The sequence below is a fragment of the Triplophysa rosa genome, linkage group LG18 (assembly GCF_024868665.1).
Source record: "Triplophysa rosa linkage group LG18, Trosa_1v2, whole genome shotgun sequence".
Classification (NCBI taxonomy): Eukaryota; Metazoa; Chordata; class Actinopteri; order Cypriniformes; family Nemacheilidae; genus Triplophysa; species Triplophysa rosa.
Genome location: NC_079907.1, coordinates 11927080 through 11945034, shown reverse-complemented (window position 1 = coordinate 11945034; position 17955 = coordinate 11927080). Strand labels below are relative to the sequence as shown.

The following is a 17955-nucleotide window of genomic DNA, read 5'->3' as shown; positions in this document are numbered from 1 at the left end:
TCTTGCTTTTGTGATTTCAACAAAGTTTCTTGACAAAACGTGTTATATTTACATAATTTTTGCTATTGTTGAAAAAAAAACAAGACAGAAAGATCTCATTATTATTAATAATGCATACACATATCATTACTGTCGGACTGAAACCTTGTATCTCCATTTTCATAAATCATCACTATTATCATTACTTTACGTTGTCTGTGGGTTTTGCAGATATTTAACCAATAAAAAGTATTTAAAAAACAGCTTGTCAACTTTGACAACACAATGTTTAATTATTGAAAAAAATGTTTATTTTTATTTCCTGTGTGACAATGACTTATTCCAAAACATGTAACACCAACAAATGAACTGCAAAAGTGATTTATTACGTTTCTAAATTCGGTACTTGGAACTGTGTACTAAAGAGAACGCTCAAGCGTAAACACAAAAAATAAGGAAGGAAGCATGCGTGCACTAGCAAACCGAGGATCTGGCAACGCAACACATCACCACGCAAATTGAGTCTTTTGGCACAGGTCAATACTGTCAGACAATACGATTCACAGCACAGACATTTTCTTTCTACAAGTAATTCTCTCTAAGTTTTCTGGCCTCCTCTACAAAGGCAATATTCTTTGAAAGTGATACAGTATATTGAGGCAAATAAATTAAAAAGTTTGTTGACAGATGTGTCTGGGTGGTTAGATTCTAAGCGCACTCTTCAAACACATGATGACTTGGTACATAGCGTGTGGGCTATCTGAATCTATCAATGAATGGGTGGCTCTGAACCAAAGAGGGGAATTAGATCTTTTTTTAGTGTGTGAAGTGAAAGTTAGGGGATCCGGCAGCTTAAGCTGGAAGCTTGAGAAGGCATGATCACACAGCTGAGAGGTGCCATGAGAGCGACTCCACGGCTCTGCTGGCACCTGGCATCAAGATCAGTTTCAGACGATCTGATCGCATAACATTCGGATCACTCCAATAAACACATCCCGGGAAAAATCAAGTGACCGCGTAACTCAGCAGTCAATGTACTGCCCTTAGACAAGGATTTTGTGAAATATAGAACATACAGACAAATGCAAAGGATTTCACGGAGCTTCTTTAGTCGGCCTGACAGTACTGTGCTACTCGTCAAGACCACAAGTGCACATGTTCATTGTCTGATTTATTTGTTAACATCATCTTTTTTACAGTTGTGCCGGGTCAGAAATAAATGGAATGTGTAAAAAATATCAGCAAAATTAATACTAATTTTAATATAAAACAAAATCCTGCATTTACACAAAATGAATACAAATTCAAGATAAAGGCTAACTGCAAAAATGTACTATAAATGTTTAATAAACAAGAAACTAATATTAAGTATTCATTTTAGGGCAAAAACGTTTACAATTTAAAAGTGTTTACAGTGCTACAACAAACATAATTATAAAATTTGTATTAGCTTGCTTATAGAAACTTGTGGAAAAAGAACTACATAAAGGATTTATCTTTTTTTTACTTTATTTTTATTTACTTTTTAAAAAAGACACTTTATAACTACCTCAAAAAGATAATAAAATCAAGTACATCAGTACAATAGCAGGTATATGTGTTTTTATGAACTTATATTAATTAAACATGTAAATAATCATACATCAATCAATCAATCAATCAATCAGTACAAGAGTTATTGATTATTTACATTTCCTTCAGTATTTTAGAAATAAATCCTTTTTAAATCTCAAAATAAAAGTCAATTTTTCCATATTAGATATGTCTTTAACAATTTCTGTCCTGTGCAAGGATTTTTAATTGTTTTGTTATGACTATAAGTTTAGGGTTATGTAGACCTTTAAGATGATTTTAAGGAGTTTTGATCTGGTCTTGAATCGGTCTTGTCCTGCCTTGGTCTCATCCCTTAAAAATCTTGTTTACGTCTTGATCTCAGTTTACGTAGTCTTGACTGTAACACGCCTGATATCAATGTTCATTTAAACTGATTATGTAAAGAATATTACAAATATAACGTTTTTAACATTTTGTGCACTCTTAAAGGGATCCTCCACCCAAAAATGAAAATTCTGTCATGAATTACTTACCCAAGTGCAAATCTGTATAAAATTCTTAGTTCTGTTCAACACAAAGAAAGATATTTGGGTAAATGTTAGCAAATGACATTTCTGGGACATTATTGACTACCCTAGTAGGAAAATTTGTAATGGTAGTCAAAGGTGCCCCAGAACTATATCGTATTTTGTGTTCGACAGCACAAAAAAAAGTGCTACAATAATATTTCCTACTATGGTAGTCAATGATGTCCAAGAAATGTCAGAAATAACATTTTTTCAAATATCTTTCTTTGTGTTCACATTTATACAGGTTTGGAACAACCTGAGTGTGAGTAAATGATGACAGAATTTTCATTTTTAGGTGGAGTATCCCTTTAATCACACAACAGCAACGTTGTGACATGTGAGTAATGCATGTGGTCATGAAACCAGAGGCCCACGCTTCAAAATCAGATCACAAGTGGTCACAGGAGACACATTTGATATGCATGTTACTACCAGGCATAAACGACCGTCTATCGTAACGCCAGGTGTAAACAGGGCCTCTGAAACGGTGACACACTGTGCTTGATACAGGGTGTATATCATTTGGTATGCGTCTGGCTTATATTCTGACTGCAGAGGTGCTCTGCGATTCAAGGGCATGGCAAACAGTTATCCAGCGTGTGATGCAACCCTTAGACAATGAAGCCAGGAAGACATTTCTTCAGCATTAGTTAATGCTCGGCTGTCCTATCATCTTTCATCAGACTAGACCGTGCGCATATTTACCAGCCTAAATAGGCCTTTTCATCTGGCCGCCCAGCTGACGTGTGTAATAAAGTGCACACAAATCTATTGTGCGATGCGTGTGATGAGTTTATTAACACCAATCATTGGGACGTCTGCAACTAATTACAAAAATTAGTCCCTAATGATTAACAAAGGATACGAGCGAATTATTGCTTATGTGAGAGAAGCTGCTCTGCATTTCGTTTGGGGATACTATTTCCTAATTGGTGGATGGCCCGTAAGCCCCGCCTCTCACGTACAACACAATGCTAATGTATACACGGACGTGTCGCTGCTGCACAGCCCTCTGCATACTGTAGGAGGTCCACCCCCCCTTCTGTTCGGTCAAGGGCAAAGTCATAAAACTCCATATAATCAAACATACGGGATCTATAAACGTAGCTTTACAAGCTGTAGTTCCTGTTAAACATGCAACTGAGCAAGAACAGGGCAGGAAGGGGAGAGGATGGAGACAAGGCGAATAAAGTCAAAGATGAGTGGCAGAGATTAAAGGAACCGTTCACCAAACAATAAACAACTTTAACTTAACTTAATATATTCTATGTTATATGGAAGCAATGTATGATGTTTGCCTGAAAACAGACAAGAGAAATACAATTTGTTATTAAAAATAGTGGACACGATTTACTTGTATATATAAATAACCCCATGTGAGAGTCAGATGGGTTTTAAAAGACACAATTTCAATTTCTGCTGGTCTTTTTTTTAACCCGTGTAGGACCTTAAACAAGGTACCAAAGACAATAAGGCTGTGTTTTAGCTGGTAAAACAGAGCAAGATAAAAGTGCAAAGAAAGCCAAAAACGCAACCACGCCACATTAATTCTAAATGGGGCAATGCCCGTATCTTTGACACCGCACCTGTGCATGTAAGCTTATTTGTGTGCTTGAGTTGTATGTTTTGTGCGTGAAGGGGCAACGCTTGACACAGTGCATACATTGGTTCTGAAAACTGCAGCAGGTGCAGCTGAGTAAGATTTTCAACCTCATTTTTCTTGCTGTAACTTTGCCCGCAGTTTCTGCATTCTCCTATGCGGCTCTGAAACTTTTTAATTGGCAAGAAGAAAGAATGTTTCGTTCGTGCTGTTTTCTGCATTCCTCTTGCTCTTAATTGAATGCTTTAAAATGCTGGCTTTGAAAGCAGCATGAAAAAGAATAATTAGGTGCTATGTTGCCAAGTGGAAAAGTCTCTGCGAGTCTGTCTCTCTCTCTCGCCGTCTCCCTTTCTTACTGTTTCTCTTTTCACTCCGGTTTAAAGGCTTAATCCAGGTTTCGTAATACAGAAAAACTAGGACCGTCAATCAACTAAAAATCGAATGAACTACATAATACATTAATTATTCAAATCAATTGCACAATATCACATACAGTATTTCCTTTTAAAGGCCCCTAAGATCATGCATTTGATGATATTTCATAAATGTTTCAGATTAGTAAAGCATTTAATAGAAATGTAAAAAATGGCCTCTAGTGTTTGTTTCATATTCAAACCATTCATATGTATAGTATAATGCAATGTAAGTCGCTTTGGATAAAAGCGTCTGCCAAATGCATAAATGTATATATTATCATAAACCTTTTAATGGCCTACAAACATTAACAATCCACTTTATAAAACTGTATACAATCTAAACTGTTGTTCAATTGATAATGTATGTACGCATGCACAGTGAACGTTGCCTTACACAGATACTCAAGTTAAAATTGCTATCACGATGAGAAAAAAATATGATTAAAATACAGCTGTAAAAAATTAAAGGTCAAATGTGTAATGTTTTTGGAGGATCTATTGACAGAAATGCAATATAATATACATAGTGTAACTTTGTCTTTAGAGGTGTTTAAAGACAATCTCACCGCTGGATGCCGCTAAATTTCATACAATGAACCTCTAATATAGAAAATTCTGTCATTTTAATACAGTATATTGTGCTTTATTTTTACAGTGCAGTACATAAGCGCAGCTTTGTGTGTTTTTCACGAAACATTTTAAGTATGTGGGTGCAAACACATTTTAAGTATGTGGGTGCTTTATTAAGCGTTAAAGTGAAATTTGATGAACATTCAATTTATGCACTATTTACTCAAAATTCACTGAAAATTTTTACATTATCAATAAGTAATTGACATAATAAGTATGTATTAAAACACAAACACTGGCAGGTTAATGCCCTGTGCCGACGTTTCAGGCTACTAACAAGCACCCCCTGAACCTGATCAGATTTTTTCCAACAAGTCAAGAGCTTTTCCTGGCAAGCCAATAAGCCTGTGTTTCCAACACTTTGCTTTTGTTTTTCTAAAATTAATCGTAGCAGACATTTATTGTGTTGAATAATCCTCATCTTATCTGCAATGAGAAATTTGGCACACGTCTGTTTAGCATCCTTGGCTGAGGGATAAGCAAAATTAATGGGTGTGGATCTGATCCAGTGAGAGAGTGAGATTATGCTGCAAGGCAGTTGTCCTGTGTAAGGTCAGTCTGCCCAGGGGAATGCTGGATAACACAGAAGGCTCTACCAAAGTCACTTCCCATGGGCACAGATGGCTGTTTTAATGGAAACAAAAAGGGAAAGGAAGGGCATTGTGGGAAACTGACCCCCCAAAACATATGCACACATACACAAATACTTCCCTTCAAAGAGCGCAAGGCCTCATCCCACCACGCCTTGGCAGACGCAGGCTAAGACGCTGCCAAGAATGTGACTCTGTTTGAAAAACAAATTAGAGCCTTTCTCTGTCTTGATCTCGCTATGTTTTTAAGACGGATCAATCAAAAAAAACAAACTTTGAAGTTCTCAAAAGGTGGTTTGAAGGAAGATTCTGAGAGTTGAGCTCTCTGTGGGTTTGCCGGCTTTGTGCATAGCTAAATCATGCTGTATTAATGTTTCACAAGTTCAGGAAGTCAGGAATAAAAAAAACTGAAAAAGCATTTATTTTTCATAACCAATACACATTAGTCAAGTCTAGCAACCTATCAAACGATTTGGAATGTACAAACCACATTAATATGGTTTTATGGGGATAGTTCACCCAAAGTTTTTGCTTCATTTACTCACCCACATGTTATTTCAAACTTGTATGACTTTCTTTTCACTGCAGAACACAAAAGAAGATATTTTGAAGAATGTTGATATCCTGACAACACTGACCCCAATTGACTTCTATTGTATGGACACAAAACCAGAGACCTTTCTCAAACTATCTTCTTTTGTTTTGACAGTAGAAAGAGTAGTATGTTTTGAATGACATGAAAATGAATAAATGATGACAGACACTGTTAAACCTATAGCTCACTTCACTTGAAAAAATATGTTAATTTTAGATGTAAAATACATAGTATTTTAAATGTGTAGTTTTACACATTCCTAGCGTGGTGTGTGTGAAGGTCTGTGATTTTTCTGGCAGTAGTACACAAGTGAGATATCACGCTATAAACTATCGGCCGCAGAGAGTTAGATATCCAACAGAGCCGTAATGCTTCAGCACAATTCTCCAAATACACACAGCAGGTGAGGCTTGGCAGTCAATCAGGTAAACAGGTATAGTATTTTATGAATGGAGGCAAAGCCAAGCCAAGTAGAAACAAAGGGAATTCCTACGTTTTGTGTGTATTGGCACAGGCTGGGACAACCCCGTGGCTCAGTGGCACCCGGCAGGTTACGCTGAGAGATAAAGCAGATTGAGAGGTGTGGTGTCTTGGCCAAATGCCCTTCTTTCAATTCCCATTTCTGAACAGAACAAAACACTCACTGCCAGCGAAGCCAATGGTCTGGGAAATCTCACCCCACAGGCATTAACTTCTTTCCTCTTTTCATCCATCACTCCCATCACCTCTTTTGCACTTTATTTTTTCTCTTCTAGTTACTCAGAACCTGGAAACATCCACAACAACAAAGTATGTCAATGACGCCAGTTTAACCTCACAGCTCAAAACGGTCTGAGCTCCACTCCAGCTCCACTCCAGGTTTTTCATTTCGCCGCTACAAGTTCACTCCAAATTTGTACCCAGTTACCACTTCACTGTTAGGAACAGTTTACCCTAAAACAAAAAGTCTGTCTTCATTTATTCACCCTCAAGTTGTTCCAATAAATGTCTTTGTTCTGATGAACACAGAGAAAGATATCTGGAAGAATGCTTGTAACCAAACAGTTCTTGTCCACCATTGACTACCATAGTAGAACATTTTTCGTTGTTCTGTTGAACACAAAAGCAGATATTTTGAAGAATGTAGGAAAGCAAAACGTTCTGGGGTACTTTTGACAACCACTGTAATTTTTCCTATGGTAGTCAATGATGGACAAGAACTGTTTGGTAACAAGCATTCTTCCAAATATTTAAGTTGATTGTACCTTAAAGTTATTTTGGTAAATGAAAAAAATCTAGGAGGCCATCCACACGGAGACCCATTTGCTGTATAAGATAGTATCAGCGATTCATCCACATGGATCTGGCGTTTGAAACTGTTATTTTTTTAACCGGGTCCCGAGTAGACAAATCTGAAAACGCCACCCTTGTGTTTTCGTGTGTACAGCCAATCTGTATATTTTCTAAAACAATGATGTCATCATCCCAGTTTATGCTCCAAATCTTCTTCTCCATTTTTAGTGTATCTCTGTGGCAGAATTACAGAGCCCCTTTTCACGGCGTCGTCTCAACAAATATCTGGGTACACACGAAACCGCTAAACTGACTCAAAATGATGCATTATACATGCCAAATCATTATGGAAAAAAGATCGGATAGCGAAAGCTCTGGCTTTGTGTGGATGTGGTCTTAAACACTAACATTAGACTGCTAATGTGTTTTGCCGGTTATCAAGCTGTTTCAGAGTGATCTTGGAACAAGAGAAGTCACAAAATCGGCTTGAATGCTGTATATTAGAAAGAAAAACTCAATATTCGTCATGATATATACAGTCATTCTAAGCCCATTTTTTTGAAAGCCCAAAAAAAGTCTTAGTTGTCATGGTAAAAAGCAAATGATGATATACTGTATACTGCCAAGCTCCAAAAATGACAAATTCGGTCACGTGACAAGAAATAACCAATTACATTTGCTATGAAGTCAGATGTTAAAAGTGCCATTTTTAGTTAAATACAAAAGATTTAAAGCTACAGCAGGAAAAAGTTTTTTGAAGAACCATTTGTATCCTCCTAAAACAAAGCAATTGAATATTTACACAAGTCTTATGTTGTATTATTATATTTTTATGCCACTTTGTTGTTCCTTTTAGTGTGCGGCAAAATAAATCTCTTTCCAATGTGTCTGACAGAAGAAAAAACAAGTATAAAACGACACTAGGGTGAAAAAAATATTTTAAAAAATGGCATGTGTTTTATCATTAAATCCTTACATTCCATGCCAGACTCACTTTCAATCAAGGTGTGTCAGATGTAACTGATTTAAAAGGAATTTCTATCTTCTCTCATGTCTGTCTAATTGCTGCACAACTGAATAAATGTAAATGTAATGTACAGTTTGCCTGTAGCTTTGTGGGAAGACTGACATTCATTGTCAGCAGATGAATCTGTGTCCAGCAAGTTCTTATACAGTAAAATACAAAACAACACTCCCAATTGTTGATGCGCAGTGTGAAAGTACACACGCGGCGTCAGGCCAAGCATCAGCACAGCACAGCACAAATAAAACACACCGGCTGCCGGCCAAAGGAATAAACACCAGTGCAAATAAAACCAGGGAAATAAACAAGGCCACATTTATAAAGAGAAAGAGCAAGGCTCTATGAAGACTTCGGCCAGGACATCACAAGAATCTGTGTTTCTAATACAGAAATATTTGATAGTAAATGCTATTTTAATTTATTATTAATAAACATTTCTAACTTTCATATGCTATGGTATTGCAACTGGTTTCAAAACTTTCGCTGGTACAGGTATCAGCTTGTATATTTATTTTGTGAAATCAATGGCCCCATTTGCCCCCTTTCAGCCTTTGACTGCCCATCTCTATAGTCAAAAACAGTAAAATCCCAAAGTCCACTCTAAGTAGACCATACGAAGACCCACCCCCTGAATCAGCCACACGGTACTTTCATCCGGCCCCAATCCTCATGCCGCACCTCGCCCTCCCCACCTACACCACCCCACCTGTCACCTCCACCCATCACCTCCTCATCTCAGTCACCTCGGTAATGAGCTATAAATGTCGGCCGCTGTGGCCTATTGGAGAACGAAGGAGCTCGCATGCACCCCTGAGACTAAAGGAGCCGGCGGGTGGTTAGCAGGACAGGGTGGGTGAGACGGGGCCCTCTCCCGGATGCTGCGCAGCCTTGAAAGCCGAGAACGTGGTGGCGTTCACCGGGATGACGGCGCCTGTTGGAGAGAGGTGATTTTTTTGGCCTTGTGCTGTAGTCGGGACACGTCCTCCCACGCCTGTGTGGTCCTGGATCTTATTAGCACCCCTAGTACACATACATATTGTACATAAAAGATCCATGTTCATGTATATAGAAGCTGTGGGGAATTCTTAGTAATGCTGACTTAAAACATGCACACTTTCCACACCCCCGATACAAAAACCTCTCACCCAATCAAAACCAGGGCCTGGTAGCACATGTAGCGATTGGTTGATCAATCAGCTATTTTATTATTTCTTTTAGTTTATATGGTTTTAGCAGCAGGAATTAATAATGCGTAATAATAATGCATAACACAATTCTAGTGTTATGGATGTGACATTTTTAGTCAAAACTTGAAAAATAAATTCTCAGAGAATGTATTTATTACTACTACTACTACTACTAATGCCTTTTATTTAATGGCGCCTTTCAAAACACCCAAGGTCACCTCACAAACAGGCAAAGAATAAAAGTACAAATCACTGCACAAGACAAAAAACACAATAAACACTCAGCATAAACAGATAAAATGCAGTAAAGACTCGGTAGAGCATATTATAAAAAAGCCTGAGTATAAAGATAAGTCTGAAATCAATCGCTGCATCAGATATTGAAGGGAATGGAGTTCCATAGGTGGGGTGCAGCATAGCTAAAAGATCTCGCAACAATGGTAGTAAGTCGAATCCTAGGTACCACAAGAGAAATTGAAGATGAAGATCTGAGAGCACGTGAAGGGGTGTAAACGTGAAGAAGTTCAGTAAGATATTGGGGTGCAAGATTATGGAGTGCCTTGTAAGTAAGTAACAGAATCTTAAAATCGACTCGATACTTTACTGGAAGCCAGTGCAATTGCTGGAGAACTGGAGAAATGTGCACAGTAGAAGGTGTTTTAGAAAGAACACGAGCTGCAGAATTCTGAACCAACTGGAGATTATATAGAAATTTGGAGGGAACACCAGTGAAAAGTGCATTCCAATAGTCTATACATGATGTGACTAGTGCGTGAATAAGAACTGCTGTATTGTTGGTGGACAGAGAAGAGCGAAGACAGTTAATATTACGTAGGTGGAAATATGCAGTCCGCGTGATATTATTAATTTGAGTTTCAAAGGATAGCGTGCTATCCATGATAACACCCAAGCTTTTAACCAGTGAGGAAGGATGGATTGCATTATTGTCAATGCGCAGGGAAACATAATTAGATTTAGACAAAACAGATCTAGTACTAATGAGTAGGGCCTCAGTTTTGTCGCCATTTAATTTCAAGAAATTAGTTGAAAGCCAATTTTTAATTTCAGTTAGACAACTGGACAGAAATGGTGGAGGATAAGAACCAGTGGGTTTACCAGACAGGTGCAGTTGGGTGTCGTCCGCATAACAGTGAAACTGAATACCATGCATCCTTAAAATGTAACCAAGAGGGCGTACATAATTAATGAACAAAAGTGGGCCCAAAACAGAACCCTGGGGAACACCAGTGGTGACTGTAGATGTTCTTGATCTGAAACTTTTTAATTGAACGAGCTGAGTGCGACCGTAAAGATATGACCCAAACCAAGACCGCTGAGTGCTAGTAATCCCAATAGAAGCTAACCTGTCAAGGAGTATTATATGAGAGATAGTATCAAAGGCTGCGCTCAAGTCAAGAAGGACAAGTATAGTTAATAACCCAGAGTCAGCTGCCAGCAACAGATCACTGGTAATTCTAACAAGAGCAGTCTCAGTACTATGGCGGGGACGAAAACCAGATTATGATTGTTCAAACAAATTATTATTGGAAAGGTGTTCATGAATTTGAATTGCAATACACTTTTCCACGATCTTAGAGATAAACGGTATATTACTAATATATTGAACCATCTGTTTATGTTTTACTAAACCCCTGTTGATAGAGTACAGAAAATATCAGTCTATGATATTTTCACAAGTTTTCTATTTTAAAAGAGGGAAAAAATTATGTGTTATGGATGTGACAAAAAGGATGCACGTTTTTGAGAGACAATATACTTTGTAGGATTTCTGTGAATTCAAATTCACAAACCAGAAGCAAAAATAGTCAACAAATGAAGAAGGGATGGCTCTTTATACAGCATAAAATAGTTATTTTATTTCAATTTTCTATTTATGAGGAATATGGACCGTTATGGATGTGACAATTCACTTACATGACTATGGAAAACTACACTGTAAAACGTTTTGCAGCAGGTTGCCAGTAACTGTAGATTTAATTTACAATTTTGTTTTAAACATAAACTTACCTAGTTGTTGTATTTTTTCATTAACCAAGACTAATGCTGCATCCCAATTTGCCTACTTATACTATGCCTTTAAAGTATGTACTGTTTTAGTTATGGAAAAGTATATACCTGTACATTTTAGTGTGCATCAAAACTATATGCATGCACTAGGACAGGGCTAGTCAACTGGCGGCCAATCATCTTTGTCTGGCCTGCCTTAACATTTCAAATAAGTGGAGAGACTTTAAGAATGGTGTGCTTTAAGAAATGTACGTCCTGAGACGCAACATATTTGAAAGTTCAAAACGCTGTTACATTTAATATGAAAGTAATTCCCGCGTCTCATACCAATTGACGTCTTATAAAGCGATTTGATTGGTCTGTCCAAGAAACTTGATGTTATTTGCAACGTTATAATCGGCAATCCACAGCCACAGGCAGTCAGTTTGCGCACGCGAAAGGTCACGTTCCAAAATGCATCCAGTGCCCTTGAAAGTAACTGCAGGAAGAATACTACACCACGTGAACTGTTGTCTCAGATAAGAGAAAAACTATGTTGTTTTTATTACTGCATTCATTATGTATGAACAGCTATATTTACAAAAAATAGCTGTTCATCTGCCTCCAGAACTTGCTCTTCAAATGATCTGCCCTTCTAAGTGCATGGGGCACATGAATGCAATTGGAATTTACCCGAAGATGCGACAATAGCACTCAGTTTCTTGCACAGATTTTAACGTCAAGGGGCAGGGATTAATTTTGAGCCAAATGTATTAGCGTTTTTGACTTTTATTAATATGACTTTCATTCATTTAAGCAAATACCTTCATAAATATGACCATTATATGACCTATAAGTAACAGCAACAAAAACAGTATAAAAGGAACAAAATGCAACAACTAACAGAAATACAAAATAACAGAAGATATAATGATATGGTAAAAAAAACTGGCCCGCTCCTATTTATAGTTTTGGATAAGGATAGTGGGGGTCTCGAGTCACTGGCACTGTTATTTTGGGGGTCGCGGGCTGAAAAGTTTGGGAACCCCTGCACTATACGATGTTCTATAATTAAATCAACTATTCAAATTTTTGAAAATCATGACTCATCCCTAGTATTTAAACCACCAAATATTGACATCTGGGTGATCAGTGTGGTGTCTTTCTCTATTGCATTTGTTGAGCGTCCCACCCCGAATGTTGCATTAAAGTGATAATTCACCCAAAAATGAAAATTCTGTGATCATTTACTCACCCTCTTGTCATTTCAAACCTTTATGACGTTCTTTCTTACGCAGAACACAAAAGAAGATATTTTGAAGAAAGTTGGTAACGGAACAGCACTGGACCCCATTCACTTCAATTGTATGGACACAAAACCAATACAAGTGAATGGGTGCCAGTTAACAACATTCTTCAAAATATTTTCTTTTGTGTTCTGCGGACGAAAGTCATACAGGTTTGAAATGACAAGAGGGTGAGTAAATGATGACAGAATTTTTATTTTTGGGTGAACTATCACTTTAAGGCACTTAATAAAATACGCAAGAGGAACACAAGAAGATAAATTTTGGAAAAACAATATTCTACCTAACATAAATATTTCCTTCTCTTTTCACTTTTGGGTGAACTTCTCCTTTAAGATCGATGACCCTTTTGTCGGTTTTAAGGATTTTTAGTTTTGCACACCCTAAATGCCTCTCTCAGGACTGTTTAGCCCTGTTTTCTGTATACGGCCAAAGAGTGATGCGATGTAAAGCAGATATTTCTGTAAAACAGGCCCACAGAGGCAAACGAGAGACTGATGCATTGAAGGAGTGAGGCCAGGAGATGAAGGGATCCTAGCAAATTGCCCCGAGGTATAAAATGAAACAGTTACTTCATCATTTTTTTTACGTTCCTCGCTTCTCCTGTATTTATTTCACGTCCTTACCCACAGCCAAAACCGCTTTCTAGAACATTCCGGAGAGGGAGAACAAGAGAAGGTGCAAAATGACAAACTAGGTGTCTGATGGCTTTAAGCAGCAAATTCATCATTTTTCCTGTACACTGTATACATCTGAGACCAGGAGGAGAGTGTTTGTATATGTCTGTGTATCTTAATCGGGTTATTTCAGCATATATGTTTGCTTTTCAGGAAAAGGGGTGAAACGCGTAGCTGTGCGGCCACTATACTCCTGTGTCTGAGTTTTATAAATGTGTATGTATAAATGCAAGTCTCTGTGGATCGCTCTGTCGATTTATTTTTAAGTAAACACAACCCTTCCTCTGCTTGTGGATTGTGGGTAATGGGGTCCTGCTTTTTTCTTTCTCGGTTTAAGCATGCTGCGTACATTATACAACCCATACGCACCAAAGCCACGGAGCCCTGAGGGCCCAAAGTACAACCAGCCCCTGTCTTATCGGATACCAGTGCATTTCTTTCTTTTCACGGTGGTGTGCCACAGAGAGGAAAAGGACTTCGATTCCCAAGAGCGCCTGCGGTGAGACAGCTCGCACATGCTCAGTGCATAATGAGAAGAGCCGGCCCCTGGTACTTTATCAACGGGACAGGAGTTCAACGTGGCCTGCTAACATAGCATGATGGGGCAGGTCGATCTTTCCTTCATGTGGATGCCTTGAAAGAGACAGGAAACATTATGGAGCATAAACATTGATCAAGAGCACATGGGGAGGGATGATACAACTTGCCGGAACAGGACGAGAGGAGAATAACCCTGTCTTCTCTCCTGTAAAGCCTGAGGCAAGAGTTTCTCCAATAGAATATGTCCATTCCATACAGAGTTTGAAAGAGTCTTTGAGAGAACAGATGGCTCTCTGGAAAATTCTACTATACTAGGAGTCAAAAGCGTATGCACTTACTCTATATGTATAAGTCACAGTGTTTGTACTCAGATGTCTGGGCCAATCACAGGTAGAGGAAAAATGAATGTACAGTGTATGAGTCACAGAAAAGCATAGAAACAAATGCAGATAACATTCAACTTCGCAATTACATCCTTCCTGTGAGGTAGATGTGCTTAGATTTACTTTAAGATTACCTTAAGAAGTCTAGATTAATCCTTTGATGTTCAAGTGACACATGAGCAGATGCGTTTTCATTAGGAGTGGGAATACCCAGCTATCCATTATTATACAGATCTTCTTCACAATATAATAGATATAGATAAAATGTAGAGCCATTTTTGCAATCCTACTTGTTTCTCACCTGCTTTAGTATGGGCCATTATAATCACAAGTTGTTGTGACTTTAAAATTTAGGCAAACATTTGTACTTAAAAATGAAAATTCCGTCATCATTTACTCACCCTCAGGTTGTTCAAACCTACATAAATGTCTTTGTTCTGTTAAACACAAATAAAGATATCTGTAAGAATGTTTGCAATTTTCAGTTCTGTGACAATATCCACTACCATAGTAGGAAAAAAATATTGTATCTTTTTTTTGTTCTGTTGAACACAAAGTGAGATATTTTGAAGAATTTAGGAACACAAACAGTTCTGGGGCACCCTTGACTACAATTTAATTTTTTTCCTACTATGGCAGGCAATGATGTCACAGAATTGAAAATTGCTAACATTCTTCCAAATATCTTTCAGAACAAAGTAATTTATACAGGTATGAAATGACATGAGGGTGAGCAAATTATGACAGAATTGACAAAATGATGACAGAATCTGATTTCATTTTTGGGTGAACTATCACTTTAAGCTGCAATCCATAGTTTTTGCCTCTCTATCGCCATCTCGGTTTATGACAAAAAATGCAGGTTAACATCAATTGACATTAAAATGACACTATCTGCAAAATCGTACCGGACTGTGCAATTTTATTTACTGATAAAATCGCATGGGCTAAAATGGCAGCACAAAAGTTCCACATAAAACAGTTAAACAATACATAAAATTTCCTTTAGTACACATATGTCGAATGATCAGAGATTATTTCAAACATCTGCACTTCAGGTTGGTTTGCAAAAGATTTTTTTAATCTTTAAAGACAGGAGTTTTTCCACCCACACAATATACAATAACTTATAAATCATTATTATAATCCTACTGTTCTAATGGGGGTGAGGAGACAAATTTTTACTGTATGTTCCTGCTCAATAACTTAACTTAATTAATTCTTGAATTTTTGTTAAATTTTAATGTTTCATTTCACAGAAATTCAAAGCATTTTTGAAACGCGGTAAAAATGTTAATACACCACAAATGTACTAATGGGGTGTAAAATAACAAGAAAAAAACGTAATTTTACTTTACAAAAAAATATTTGAAGTTTTTCTGGTGCTCCAGCTTTCAGAATTGTAATGTTTTTACGGGTATTTTTTACAGTGTTTTTTTTGTACATTTTTAACCAAATGTTACAGATTGCAGCTTTAATTCTTTAGTAGGCCATGTTGTGCCTTCTCACAGACTTGCTTCTCACAAAAATGGTGGCCTCTCCATTTCACCAAAAGTCTTTGTCACTAATGTAACCAAATCAAACAAGAAGGCAAAATATTGCAATCGTATGAAATATTAGTTATTTCCCCCACCCCAAAGTTTTCATCTTCCAGGGGTCAAATAGCCGTTTTGGCGAAGTACACGTGGTATCGCGGAACATTCTGTTCTCTTTGTTCCTGCTGGGACTGTTGCAGTGCATCATGGGCAGGATTTGAAGAGAGTCAGAGTGTTGGCAGAAGCAGCGTTTTAAGATGACAATGATGAAACCGACACTTTGGGCAGAGGGAGAAAGACACCACTGTTCTGTGCATTAGAGGTGGGGAAAGTGAGAGAGAATCGAGTGAGAGGGAAACAGGTTACACTGTAACACAGTCAGAGAGTGTTCGCACTCTGACACATACTGATTCAATAACGCTCAGGTTTCTTTCAGGTAAACTGTCTTCTGTAATCTCCTGAAATGCTATACAGTAGCTGATCTTTCAACGCTTGAATTCAGTTCAATGAACGGATGTAAAACTAACATAAAACATGATCGACATAATTGAACAACTGTTTGACAAATTGGAGTCTGGATTTATTCATACATGTTTCATGTATTTGGTTTTTCTGGATTTTGGCAGAAGTTTAAGACCGATGTATAGTCAGGAAACGGAGCAGAAATATTGTTGACTCATCATGCACTACACAGATACAACCAATCAGACGCTCTTTAACAATCAACTTGTTAAATTCAGATTCTGTTTCACTGAGAAATAGGAACCTTTTTAGTTGGCTCTGCTAGCCATCAAGCTTTATAAAAATAATATTTTAGCTTATCACATCCTTAATACTGCTGCAAAAAGTCACAGCTCAGACGCCACGGGTTCACGAAGAGCATGAAGAGAGAATGTGAGAGATAAAGAGACGGAACAAGAAAGAGAAAAAAGGATGAAAATAGTGGAAGGTGTAAAGGAAAGATGTGCTAAAAGATTGCATTACTTCAGTGGGTTTGAGTTACAATTAACCAACACACAAAGCACACCTGTGGTCGCACACCTGCCAGTGAGATCAGTTGTGACAGCTCCTGTTTTAATGCTCTTTGTGAGAGTGTGAGCAAACTTTACTTTCACACGGCAAAAACAGTTGGGTGATAAAACCCCCAACATTATTTTCCTTATCAGTTTTTTAGTCTAAATAAAAACCAATAAAACATTTAAACATTCTTATAACATTTACTTGAAATGAAAAGCTTGTTCATCAAATCGCCTGTTTGTTCTGAGCATATATGTGACAAAAGTTTAAAATAATAAAAAGTAATGTTCCAATGGGGTGTGAAAAATAAACTTAAAAGTAATAGTTCACCCAAAAAGGAAAATTCTGTTATCATTTACTCACCCTCTTGTCATTTCAAACATTAATGACTTTCTTACGCAGAACACAAAAGAAGATATTTTGCGGAAAGTTGGTAGCGGAACAGCACTGGCCCCCATTCACTTCTATTGTAATGAATAGGGGCCAGTTAACAACATTCTTCAAAATATCTTCTTTTGTGTTCTGTGGAAAAAAGAAAGTCATAGAGGTTTGAAATGACAAGAGGGTGAGTAAATGATGCCAGAATTTTTATTTTCTGGTGAACTATCACTTTAATTCAAGATATATTCTCTGAAACTATTTTTTTAAACAATTTTTGCCTATAACCCTTACTTAAGGAATGCTTAAGAATGTAATTTGTCTTGTACAAAGCAAATAAAAAATGATTTCTGCAGTGAAACCTTAGCAGATGCTTTTACATCAGCACATTCTGAATTCATTTAGCAGTGTATACTTTCTAAATCCATGCGTCCCTTCAAAACATTGGAAGTGAAAAGACAAATTGGCTGCTGAATCTCTTTTAAGAGACAAAGCGTAATGGGAGAAAAAGACTGACATATTGGAAGAGAGACAAAAATCAAGAAAGAAAAAGTGAGAGCCATGCACCTGAGACCTGAGAGAGAGGGAGACAGCAGGAGGTGAGAGACGCTGAGGGATTTTGATTAAGTGCTACAGCTGAATAGGTACCATTCTTCTCTGAGCTCTGTATGACTCTAGTTTCACAAGAGGAATGT

General features: G+C 37.5%; 1 protein-coding gene across 1 annotated transcript in view; it reads right to left on the bottom strand.

The window, feature by feature from the left end:
• Positions 1-17955, bottom strand: part of thrab (thyroid hormone receptor alpha b) — a 145610-nt gene that overhangs the window by 37455 nt on the left and 90200 nt on the right. The gene's annotated exons all lie outside the window — the stretch shown is intronic.